The sequence below is a fragment of the Cajanus cajan genome, chromosome 10 (assembly GCF_000230855.2).
Source record: "Cajanus cajan strain Asha chromosome 10, NIPB_CcT2T_4, whole genome shotgun sequence".
In the NCBI taxonomy this organism is placed as follows: Eukaryota; Viridiplantae; Streptophyta; class Magnoliopsida; order Fabales; family Fabaceae; genus Cajanus; species Cajanus cajan.
The window spans coordinates 8,069,494-8,083,164 of NC_138526.1; positions in this window are offsets into that span (position 1 = coordinate 8,069,494).

The window sequence follows — 13,671 nt, forward strand, 5'->3', positions numbered from 1 at the left end:
AACTTTTATCACTCACTTTGCAATTTTCAAAGACTTGTGAAAACCTTTTACCTTGCAAAAATGAGTGATCATTCTCATAATAGTAGTGTGCATGGTCATCACTCCCCTAAGAGCCATAAGAGTACTAAGGAAGAACTTAGGGAACTTAAGGAATACATTAGAAAAAAAGAACTAGAAAATGAAAAAAACAATGAAACAATTAGAGAGTTGTTAAATAAACTTGTTGTGGGTGAGACTAGCAAACCCCACGGCCATGAGGGTCATGGACCTTCTAGGTCCAAAGGCTATCACTCGCACACACATTCACTAACAAGTGAAGGGTTGCATAGTAGTCATCATGATGATGGTTACTACCAAAGACCCCCTAGGCACCATAGGCCTAGGCATGAAACAACTCCTAAAGAACCTAGGTTTGACCTTCCTCCCTTCCATGGCAAGGATAGTGTGGATGACTATTTAGATTGGGAGATGAAGGTTGAACAACTCTTCACTTGCCACAATGTAGGTGAAGACCGAAAGGTTCCCATGGCTACTCTTAGCTTTCAAGGGTATGCCATGTATTGGTGGACTTCCCTAGTTAGAGAAAAACAAATTCATCATGAGCCTCCAATCCAATATTGGAATGAGCTAAGGAGTGCCTTGAGGAGAAGGCACATTCCTCCATACTTTGAGAGGGAGTTAATGGACAAGCTCCAAAGACTCCAACAAAGAAATTTGAGTGTTGAGGAATATAGGCAACAAATGGAGTTGCTTATGATGAGAGCGGGAATTAGGGAGGAAGAAAGAACCACCATTGCTAGGTTTCAAAGTGGCCTAAACCTAGAGATTAGGGATAAAGTTGAACTATTACCCTATAGAGATCTAAATGAGCTAGTACAACTTTGTGTGAGAGTAGAACAACAACTTAGAAGGAAGCCTACCCTTAGGAAGGAATCTACCTCATACCCTAGAGAGGACTTCAAGAAGGAGGGTCAACCCTCCTATTCAAAAGAAAGGCCACTAAAAGAAAAACAAAAAGAAAAACCTTCCGATGAGCCTAGAACTAGTTCTATTAAGTGCTTTAAGTGCTTAGGGAGGGGACACATAGCCTCCCAATGCCCCACAAAAAAGACCATGATCATTAGGGGTAATGAGATCCTAAGTGAAGAAAGCACTTCATCTTCTTCATCCTCCTCAAGTGAAGAAGATGCTAGTCTTAGTTCTAGTGAGGAAGCACCATGTGAAGGTGACCTATTGGTTGTCCAAAGGTTACTTACCAACCAACCCAATGATCAAGACCAATCACAAAGAGAGAACCTTTTCCATTCTAGATGCAAAATTTTTAAGAAAACTTGTTCTCTCATTGTTGATAGTGGATCTTGTAATAACTTTGTAAGCCAAAGGTTGGTTGATAAGCTTAACCTAACTACTATAGCCCATCCTAAATCTTATAAACTTCAATGGCTTAATGAGGATGGACCTATAGAAGTTAAGGATCAAGTAAATGTTCCTTTCTCCATTGGAAAATATAAAGATGAAATTTTATGTGATATAATTCCAATGGATGCAAGCCACATTTTACTTGGAAGGCCTTGGCAACATGATAGGAAGGCCATTCATGATGGTGTTACAAACAAAATCCGCCTAGTTCACCTAGGCAAGAAACATACCTTGACTCCTCTTTCACCTTCACAAGTGTTGGAAGATCAAGTATTTATGAAATCAAAAAAAAGAAAAGAGGAGAAAAAGAAGGTTCTAGAGTTGGAGGGTAGTGTCTCCTCCAAGGAAATTGTTCCTAGAAGTCAATTTTTAATAAAACATTCTATCAAGAAATGTCTTCTAGTTGAACAACCTCTTCACCTTCTTAAAACTAAAAAGACACTACTCTTGGAAAAGAGTAAGGAGGATAGTGTCTCCTCCAAAAATCTTATGCAAAAGGAAAGTCACTTTTTAATTCAAAATAATTGTAAAAAGACTTTTCTTCTTCATAAAGAATTTAGCTCTTTTTCTACTGCTGCCACAACCTTAGAGCTTAAGATCCACCACCTAAATATTTTTGAAAATAATGGATCTCAAGTTCTTAGTCTTGTGAAGAAGAAGTGGACTTCACCTAGTTCTACTTCTTATGCTACTACTTTGGTGGTGCCCAAAGTAGACGGCCATTGTCTATTTAGGACTTCTCCTACTTTAGTTGTTCTAATAAAGCACCCAACCTTTAGTTTATATTGTTTATCAGATACATCTCATGGTGTCTTATTTTCTACTTTTGATCTTAAGGGAAGTTCAAACTTCTTTGAACTTAATTTTACTACTTCCCTTCAAGACCAAATTAGATTCTATGACTTTTCTAAACTCTTTACACCCTCTTCCTTGATGTATCTAACATATAATATGATCAAGGGTTGTCTAGGTAGTTTCCTTATTATATTCACTTTATTTTCTTGTAGAAGCCTAGGTTACTACATAGGGTACTTTAGGCAAGATATCTTGGTATATAGGACTACTTCATTAGTTTGTTATAGTTTTAGCACTTTAACATTTTTAGGATTTAGTTTTACACTCAGACTACACTATAGTGAGGATCCTATTCTTATAGAACCCATCCTTCCTAGTCTAAGGATCCTTGCTAGGACTATAGAAGGAATTCCTCATAGGGTGCACTTTCCACATATGTTATATGAATATGTCATCCCTAATGCTTTATTTCTTATTTTCATTGTAGGTGATGCTATCTTTGTGGAAGGACCACTGGATTTGAGGACAAATCCTTTCGAAGGGGGAGGGTATGATGGAAATCTAATCCCCAAGGATCCCTTTGGAAGAAGTAAGACCAAGAAGGGTGAAGGGTGATCCAAGGATGCTCACACATGAAGACCATTAGGCCTCTAACTAGGTCTATGGTTAGGAGGCTAGAGGAGGCTTCTATAGAGGAGGGAATACTAACATGGATGATGAAGAGGTAGATCTGAGGACAGATCCTTCCCAAGAAGGAGGGTATGATGGAGGACCATCCAAGGGAGAGGAATACATGAAGGCCATTGGACCTTTGACAAGGTCCATGGTAAGGAAGCTAGAAGAGACATCTAAGGAGGAGGTGCTTCTTAGACCCTTGCTCACCATGAGCATTGTGTACTTTTCTCCTTAGTAGTATCTTGAGTAGTCCCATTGTATATATTGTATATAGTAGACTTTGTATAGGATTGTTTTGCCTTTGTATTTTGGAGGCACCTTTTTCTTGTTAGAAGTAGGCATAGGAGTGGCATTAGTAGACTAAAGTGTGCTCCTAGCATTTTAGCCAAATGTGGTCTTAGGATAAAGGTTTTACATATTGGACTCATTTAACTCCTAATTTTTCATAGATTTGATTTAGCTAGGTTCCATTCACATTGAATGAACCTAACTAAACCAAATGAACCATTTTCAAACCGGGTGGAGTTAAATGAAACCAATCAAAACCGTCCACACCTTTGTGTTCACACCTTGTGTTCACATTGGTGCACACTTGGCCAAATGCTTGGACCTCTTTTCTCTCCTACACAAGGGCGGTTTAGGAAGGCTCAACCATGGTTCTTAGTGAACCATGGTCTAGCCTTTTCTTGCTCCCTAAGTTGGACGGACCCAACCATGGTTCCTAGTGAACCATGGTCTAGTCTAGCTTAACCCCTAGGTGGCCACGCCTATATAGCCTCAAATTTTCACTTGTATAACACTTTTGGCATTAATGAGAATTGAGTATTCAGATTAGAGATCAGATTTCTCTCCTCCCAAAGGTCATAAACCTCTTTGTGCAAAACCAATCTCTTATCACTTTTTTTCAAAGACAAGTGTGGCGGGTTGAAGAATGCTTATCCCTTCACCAAGAGTGGCGCATTCTTGAGAGGCTTCTCCACCATCTTAAGGTGGCCGTGAGGTTCCTCCCTCCATTGGAGCCTTACACAAGCATTGGAAGGATTCTAGGAGCCAAAGATCTAGGGAGAGACTTGAAGGAAGCTACATCAATCCGGCCCCCTCCAAAGTTCTTCCATCAGGAATGTTGTATGTTTAAAAGGTGCAATGTATGCTCATACAATGTCACATAAAAATGCACAAACAATTCACTCATCCACGAACAGTCACGAGCGAATCACGAGGTAGGGGTATCCTGCAGAAAAGTGCATATTCAAGGTGGTTCTAACTGTTCTCATCGGTCTGAGGCCCCCAAGGTGCCCCCATTATAGGGACCCAATTCCTCTCGTCGTAAGTCGATGGAAAGCTCCAACGCACTGTCGGACTCGAGTTCATGGTTATCACCTTGAGTGATGCTTTCCGACAACGGTCTACGGGCACCTATAGACCCATTCGACAACCGGCCGTACTAACATCCACTCCCTATGGCTTACCACTCATGCCCCCGGGTATAGAGGGAACTGTTGTGTGCAAAGGTTTGTGTGCAATTTATATTTCAAACAATTGCGGAAAATTAAACATACAACAATTATTAAAGCCAAATAGATAAACATGTTATCATACAAGCAAGGGGTAATAAAGTAATTTTAACTATTATTTGTTAAAAATAATCTGTCACTAAATGGGACTGACTCTCGAGGCTTCCCCAGTGGAGTCGCCATCTGTCGCCACCGGCCCGAAACGGGCTTTCGGCATTCGCGAAGGATGGTTAGACTCTTTTATTTGTTTGAAAATATGGATTGCTAGCATGACTTATTCTCAAACTGAGACCTTGTCAAACGAGCAATTTTATTAAAAGGCTCACCAATCCATGTTAATCCCAAGCGGGACCCTCCATGGATTAGCGGTTTTCATAAAAAGGAAGGGTTCATGGAGTCGCCACCAATGTTTTACTCAAAACATTGGAAAAAGAAGTTTAAGGCAATCGATTCAAAAATCGACTTCGGCCATTACAACCAGAGTCGGGTAAGGGAGTCGGTTACGCGTGGGGAAGGTGTTAGCACCCCACAGCGCCCCTTTCGGGTTCCCTATGACAGATTATTTAAAAATAATAGTGCAAAATTACTAAATTACCCCTATTTATTCTAAGCAATTATAAATTAACTATCTACATGATGACAGTTTAAATATGTACACACAGAAAGCGGTAAAAGAAGGGACTTTAAAGATATAAACCTTTGAAGCGTGCTTTCTTATATATCTTGACAGAAATTGGGAAGCGTTTTGGCGTTCCCTCCCTCTACAAGACCGCTCGCTCCCTTCTAAAAAATAATTTTTGACTTGGAAATGCGATGGATTTCCCTTCGACTTAGTTTGAGACTCAAGCAAAATGCTCAGAACTCAAAAACTTCGTCGGATCAACTCTCCGAGTGATTTCTAGGCAGAGCACTGCTCAAAAAAACCCAGAATACTCAAGAAGAGGGTTAAAACTCAGTCCAAAAGTGTGAAATGACGTCCCATTGACGTCATATTTATAGGGAAAAGGCTCAATACGGTCTCTGGGGGTCAATACGGTCAACATTGAAATTTTGAACTACAATACGGCCGTATTGAATTCAATACGGCCGTATTGAAGTTCAAAAAACCTCAATACGGCCGCATTGAAGTTCAGTGCAGCCGTATTGAAGTTCAGTGCAGCCGTATTGAATTCAATGCAGCCGTATTAAAGTTCAGTGCAGCCGTATTGAATTCAATGCAGCCGTATTGAAGTTCAGAAACTTCAATACGGCCGTATTGAGTTCAGTGCGGCCGTATTGAAGTTCAAAATGTTCAATACGGCCGTACTGAACCTCTGGGAGGCCGTATTGGGCTTCATTCCTCCCACTTTTCTTATTTTAGCTATTCTAAGACCTCTAAACCTACAGATAGTCATCCTATGGTCTTCTGGGAGTCCTTCCGGCTGACTTTCCTTTGGTCTTCGAGAGTCTTCCAGCCTTATTTCCGACCCGGACAATTTTAGGGGTCTACAAGCATCAATGGAGAGCACACTTCAAAGAGGAGGATTCTAAGGTGAAATCCTAAGGTTTTGAAGATGAACTCTAAGGGACTTTTGAGAGAGGAAACTCGGCCAATGGCTCACAAATTTCAATTATGATCAAAAGTGAATACAAAAGGTGAAAGAATGGCTTAAGTATGCACGGAATTATGACCCATAGGTGCCTAAACTAAAGCCTCACAAAATGGCGCCTAAAGTTTGAATTCAAATTTGAATTTTGAATTCAAACTTTGGTGCACATGTGTAAGTCCGAAAATTTAGGTGCCAAGGTGCATTTAGGTGTGATTTGAGAGTCATTTAGGGTTAATTTGAGTGGCACATGTTCAGCCACCCATGGTGCTAAACATGTGACTCAAATGTAACTTAAATGACTTCCAAATTAAACCTAATTTAACCTAATTAGCATACTTTAGTATTCCTTGTATTTTCCTATTCTAATGACCTAATTACATTGGTCAAACAATTACAATGGAAAGGAAAAATTACAAGAATGAAAATGAGCCCAATATTGGGTACCAAAAGCCCAAAGGCCCATGAAGCCCAAAACTAGGCCCAACTAGCCTAAAACCTAAAATGCTACTCTATGTGGTCCAAAATACAAGACCAAAATATATGATACCTATACTAACATGATGTATACAAAACATATGAAAATAGCTATAACAAAATATGGCCCATGAAAAGTTCAACTTGGGCCTTCCCAGGCCCATCAGGCCCATTGGGCCCTGACTGGCCCAAACCTTCATGTCTAGCCAACTCCTCTTGGTTCTTTGAGTATGTCACCTCTTGCACTCCAAAGCATGATTCCATCAGGGCCCCTTCATTTTTCTCTTTTAGGGACTCATGATCAGTACCCGAGATCATGAGAACCTTTTCATGTAAATAAAGGTTTTTGTACAGTTTTAATACATATCAATAAAGAGGCATTTTTCGCACATTACTCTCTTTTTTGTTCTTTTCTCTCTTTCCTCATTAACATTAATAATTCTAAACCTAAACAGAACCAATAAAATAATTATGTCTGTAATTGTTCGCTCTGACCGGGATCCAAAGGTGAATGGGTTGAGTTGGACAGTGATGAGGAGACCATCTCTCCGGATCTGCAAAGACTGCTAGAACGAGAAGCTCGCCTACTCCAACTCGTCAAGAGAAATTGGAGACTGTGAATTTGGGGCATGGCCGAGAGATATAAGAGGTCAACATTGGGACCCATATCAGTGATGAAATAAGGACACATGTTTCCGCTATAATTATGATAAAATCATTCTTCATTGCTTCTTTTCTTGCTTATAATAAAATTCTAAACCACATCATTTTTAACCCTGTTTGAATAAACATGAATGAGGTTAAAATCATCTTAATAATAATAAACCCATATCATTTTCATGTGGAGGTGTGTGTGACAACTTGGAGCACCTTCCCTTGGCCTTGACAAGTGCCATCATGGGTAAAAAGAAATCTTTCAAAATAAAAGAAGCTCGGCAGGAAACTCAAAAAGGGGACTGCGCAAAAATAAGAGCAAAAGACCCGCTAGGAATCCCACGAAAGGGTAACCTAGGCAAAAGTTAGGGTTACAAAAATAAACAAAAACAAAGGTCCGCTAAAACGCCACAAAAGGGTGTTTTAGGCAAAAATAAGGACAATCAAAAAACAAAAATAAATCCATGATGGTACCATGAACCGAATTCAAAAAGAAAGGTTCAAGGGAAGCTATCCAAGTTGTCGAATCACAACACGACTTTTTAACTTCATAAGTGTTTAATCAAACAAGCCTAAACACATAAGCCTACCTCGGCCATCCATTCTTATAAAAACCATTTTTGAAAAATAAATCCTCTCTAAAACACAAACTTCAGAACAAAAATATTTTCTCTTCTCTCTTGTCCCAAAAGATTTTAGAATAATCTAGTGGAAGCATGGAGAAATGAATCATCACTGATAATGGATCTAATCTGAACAACAAAATGGTGGAAGAACTGTGCCAAGAATTCAAGATCCAACACCATAACTCTTCCCCATATCGGCCAAAGATGAATGGGGCAGTCGAGGCAACCAATAAAAACATCAAGAAAATAGTGCAAAAGATGGTTGTCTCATTTAAAGACTGGCACGAGATGTTACCCTTCGCTCTCCATGGTTATAAGACTTATGTACGCACATCTACAGGAGCTACTCCATTCTCCCTCGTCTATGGGATGGAGGCAGTTCTACCCGTCGAAGTCGAAATACCTTCCCTAAGGGTAATCATGGAAGCAAAAACTTTCCGAAGCAGAATGGGTTCAAAGCCGGTATGACCAGTTGAACCTCATTGAAGAAAAACGGCTGAACGCCATATGCCATGGTCAAGCCTATAAAAGGAAGATCAAAAAGGCTTTTGACAAGAAAGTCCACCCTCGAGTCTACCATGAGGGAGAGTTGGTAATGAAGAAATTGCTACCAACTCGAAAGGACAAAACCGGAAAGTGGGCCCCGAATCACGGAGGACCATACATGGTAAAACGAGCCTTCTCAGGAGGAGCATTGATCCTCACAGACATGGATGGAAAAGAACTTCGATACCCAGTCAACGCTGACGTGGTAAAGAAGTACTATGCTTGAAGACGTTGCTTGCATAGGCCCGCTAGGATGAAAACCCAAAAAGGGCGTCCTAGGCAAAAGTTAGGGCAAAATAAAAAGCCCGCCAGTACAAGGGTACTAGGCAAAACAAAGGCGAAATTATCCCCGCTAGGATACGTCCTAGGCAAAAGATAGGGGCAAAAGAATAAGATGTAAAAGCAAAGCAAGCAACGGTCACTTGAATCGAAAACCGAAAGGCGGTTCAAGTGATTATCTTCTAGAAGCAAGCGTCTTGCAGCATCTACACTCCTGGCTCAGGCATCTCACCCGAAGAAACTAGGGGAATGTTAAGAGCAACAATTACAGATATAATTGTTAAACCCAATGTATATAGCCTACCCTGGCCAGCCATTCTTCAGAAATTCCTTTTGTATATCTTTCTGTAAAAACACTTGTGAATATTAATAAAATATCTATTCATTTCTTTTCTCTCTTGACCATGTGATTATGCCTCTAAATTGGTATTTCTAAAAAATTGTATGAAATTCCTTAATAATCGGTCAATAAAGAAAATTGGAGGGGTTCCTATAAAATCCATAATCTCCTGCATAAAAGGCTCACAAAAATATTCCCTCACGTCGATGACAGAAATTCCTCCAAAGAAAGGAGGATAAGGAGAGCCATTCATTTTTCTAAAAACATTAAATAATAAAACTTGCATTTGTGCATCACACACATTAGTTGCACATTCAAAGACCTTATCATGAGGCAATTGCATAAAATAGAAAATAGGAAAAATTGCTTGTGTATGGCAGCGGTCAACAGAAAAAGCCGCAAATCAACAGAAAAGGAAAAAATACAGAAAAAGCCAAAAAAATGACAAAAAAGGCAAAAAATACAGAAAAAGCCAAAAACGACAAAAAAGGCAAAAGATTTAGAAAATCGATCGCCTCGTACAGAATAACTGAGCCTGGAGAGGCTTGCCGAAACAATACTCATGCAGAATAACTGAGCCTGGAGAGGCTTGCCGAAACAATACTCATGCAGAATAACTGAGCCTGGAGAGGCTTGCCGAAACAATACTCCCACAGAATAACTGAGCCTGGAGAGGCTTGCTGAAATAATACTCCCACAAAATAATTAAGCCTGGAGAGGCTTGCCGAAATAATACTCTCCAAAAGACGTCTCAGCTCGCATTCTTGGGCTGAAAACCAATTCTTCATACAGAATAATTGAGCCTGGAGAGGCTTACCGAAATAATACTCCTTCAGAATAACTGAGCCTGGAGAGGCTCGCCGAAATAATACTCTCTCAGAATAATTGAACCTGGAGAGGCTCGCCGAAACAATACTCCCTCTTAGAATAATTGAGCCTGGAGAGGCTCGCCGAAATAATACTCCCCAGAGATATCTCAGCTTCCACTCACGGGCCAAATTCCCCAGTGAAAGCTATCAAAGCGAGATCAGCAAAATTCCCCAACGGAAGCATGATCCAAACAAAATATCCAAGTCAAAGGACTTAGACTTCCTCAGTGGAAGATAACTTTCCAACTCAAACGAAGAGTGAAGCTAAGCCTGAAGAGGCTTTCTAAATAATACTCTGGGATACATAAGATCCCCAAATCCCCAGTCGCCTACTCAAGAGGCATTCCTACAAAAAAGAAAAAAATCAAAAGATCAATAATCATTCCCCAAGTGGAATCCGGCTCTTGGCCAAACATCAAGCGTCAAGATGATCTGCCTAACAGAAGAGGCTAATCACAATCAATGACAAAATCCCCCAGCGGATAACAGCCTACACAGAGGCGACAAAACCAGAAAAACAAAAAGAGTCACCCGAATAAGGATAACCGGGATACTCCACCATCGTCGAAAGGACGTCAGCCAATCATAAGGCACCGCTCATCTCAGAAAGAGCATCTTCGTGTCTACACCCCAGGGAAACAGAAATTCCTCAATGGGCACCAACTATGCAAAGGAAAGTTGGGACACAAGAACCTATGAGTAACTGCACATCCCCTAGACGGATCCCTGCGTTATCCAGCCCTCAGTGGCACAAAAATCAAAAACAATCGTCAAAGCAGCATCGTGGACTGTGGAGACAAAATCAAAATCAACATCCAGAATCCCCCAGTGGATAATAGCCTACACAGAGGCTACAAAATCAGAAAATCAAAGAGAGACACCCGAATAAGGATAACCGGGATACTCCACCAACGTCAAAGGACGTCAGCCAAACATAAGGCATCGCTCAATTCAAGAAGAGCATCTGTGTCTACACCCCAAGGAGTCAGAAATTCCCCATGGGTACCAACTATGCAAATGCAAGTTGGGCACAAGAACCTATGAATGACTGCACATCCCCTAGACGGATCCCTGCGTTATCCAGCCCTCAGTGGCACAAAATCAGAAAAAACCATCAAAGCAGCATAGTGGACTGTGGAGACAAAAAATCATCTCAGATCCCTGGAGAGGGTAAACTCGCATTGCCGAAGTGATCAGAAGACACGGACGCAGACCCTGGAGAGGGCAAACTCAGTTGCCTAGGTCGTCAGAGACCAAACAAAGTCTGGAGAGACGGTACTCAAACAAAGTCTGGAGAGACGGTACTCAAACAAGGTCTGGAGAGACGGTACTCAAACAAAGTCTGCAGAGACGGTACTCAAACAAGGTCTGGAGAGACGGTACTCAAACAAGGTCTGGAGAGACGGTACTCAAACAAGGTCTGGAGAGACGGTACTCAAACAAAGTCTGGAGAGACAGTACTCAAACAAAGTCTGGAGAGACGGTACTCAAACAAAGTCTGGAGAGACGGTACTCAAACAAAGTCTGGAGAGACGGTACTCAAACAAGGTCTGGAGAGACGGTACTCAAACAAGGTCTGGAGAGACGGTACTCAAACAAGGTCTGGAGAGACGGTACTCAAACAAAGTCTGGAGAGACGGTACTCAAACAAGGTCTGGAGAGACGGTACTCAAACAAGGTCTGGACAGACGGTACTCAAACAAAGTCTGGAGAGACGGTACTCAAACAAGGTCTGGAGAGACGGTACTCAAACAAGGTCTGGAGAGACGGTACTCAAACAAAGTCTGGAGAGACGGTACTCAAACAAAGTCTGGAGAGACGGTACTCAAAGAAAGTCTGGAGAGACGGTACTCAAGGTCTGGAGAGACAGTACTCAAAGTCTGGAGAGACGGTACTCAAGGTCTGGAGAGACAGTACTCAACCATCAGCGTCGTCAGAGGCACGTTGGTGTTCAACTTCCAGCTCGGGCGTCGAGTGAAGTTGACCCTGGAGAGGGTAAACTTAGCTACCGAGGTTGTCAGAAGCGCCGAGGTATGCAACAACCTGGAGAGGCTACTCAACAATTTTCCACCGGAAGACGCTACAAGTCAGAAGGTTGGCACATCACCCGGACAATTGGGTCAACTCCTTTACTTGTCAGCCGGTACACCAAAAGGCCGTCCGACTAAGTAAAGGGGGGGCAGCTGTAGACCCCTAAAATTGTTCGGGTCGGAAATAAAGCTTGAAGACTCTCGAAGACTGAAGGAAGATCAGCCAGAAGGACTTCCAGAAGGCCCAAGGAGGGTTCTCTATAGGTCTAGAGGTCTTAGGATAGCTAAAATAAGAAAAGTGGGAGGAATGAAGCCCAATACGGCCTCCCAGAGGTTCAGTACGGCCGTATTGAACATTTTGAACTTCAATACGGCCGCACTGAACTCAATACGGCCGTATTGAAGTTTCTGAACTTCAATACGGCTGCATTGAATTCAATACGGCTGCACTGAACTTCAATACGGCTGCACTGAACTTCAATACGGCCGTATTGAGGTTTTTTGAACTTCAATACGGCCGTATTGAATTCAATACGGCCGTATTGTAGTTCAAAACTTCAATACGGACCGTATTGACCCCCAGAGACCGTATTGAGCCTCATCCCTATAAATATGACGTCAATGGGACGTCATTTTACACTTTTACACTGAGTTTTGACTCCCTCCTTGAGTATTCTGGGGTTTTTGAGCAGTGTTCTGCCCTAGAAATCTCTCTGGGAGTCGATCCGACGAAGTTCTGGAATTCCGAGCATTTAGCTTGGAGATTCGAACTTAGTCGAAGGGAAATCCTCCGGATTTCCATAGTTAAAATTTTCTAGGAGGGAGCGAGCGGGCTTGTAGAGCGAGGGAACGCCAAAAAGCTTCCCAGTTTTACTTGAATATATAAGAAAGCACGCTTCAAAGGTTTATCTCTTTAAAGTCCCTTCTTTTACCGCTTTCTGTGTGTACATATTTAAACTGTCATCATGTAGATAGTTAATTTATAATTGCTTAGAATAAATAGGGGTAATTTAGTAATTTCGCACTATTATTTTTAAATAATCTGTCATAGGGAACCCGAAAGGGGCGCTGTGGGGTGCTAACACCTTCCCCATGCGTAACCGACTCCCTTACCCGACTCTGGTTGTAATGGCCGAAGTCGATTTTTGAATCGATTGCCTTAAACCTCTTTTTCCAATGTTTTGAGTAAAACATTGGTGGCGACTCCATGAACCCTTCCTTTTTATGAAAACAGCTAATCCATGGAGGGTCCCGCTTGGGATTAACATGGATTGGTGAGCCTTTTAATAAAATTGCTCGTTTGACAAGGTCTCAGTTTGAGAATAAGTCATTCTAGCAATCCATATTTTTAAACAAATAAAAGAGTCCAACCATCCTTCGCGAATGCCGAAAGCCCGTTTCGGGCCGGTGGCGACATGCAGCCAACCCTTCTAGAATTCTAATTGCATTTAGAAGTAATTTAGGGTTCATTTAAGTGTACACATGTGCAGCCACCTTTGGCACAAAACATGTGACTCAAATGAAACTCTAATTACTCTTAAATGTAATTAACATTCTATGATTCATGCTTTAATACTTAATCCTTCTAAATTCCTATTCTAATGACCTAAATACAATGGCCAAGCAAATATAATGGAAAGGAAAAATTACAAGAATGAAAATGAGCCCAATATTGGGTACCAAAAGCCCAAAGGCCAATGAAGCCCAAAACTAGGCCCAATAAGCCTATAGCCTAAAATGTTATCCTATATGGTCCAAAATACAAGACCCAAAATATAGAGAACCTATACTAACAGGGTATATACAAGACATAAGAAAATAGCTAAAACAAGATATGGCCCATGAGAAGCTCAACTTGGGC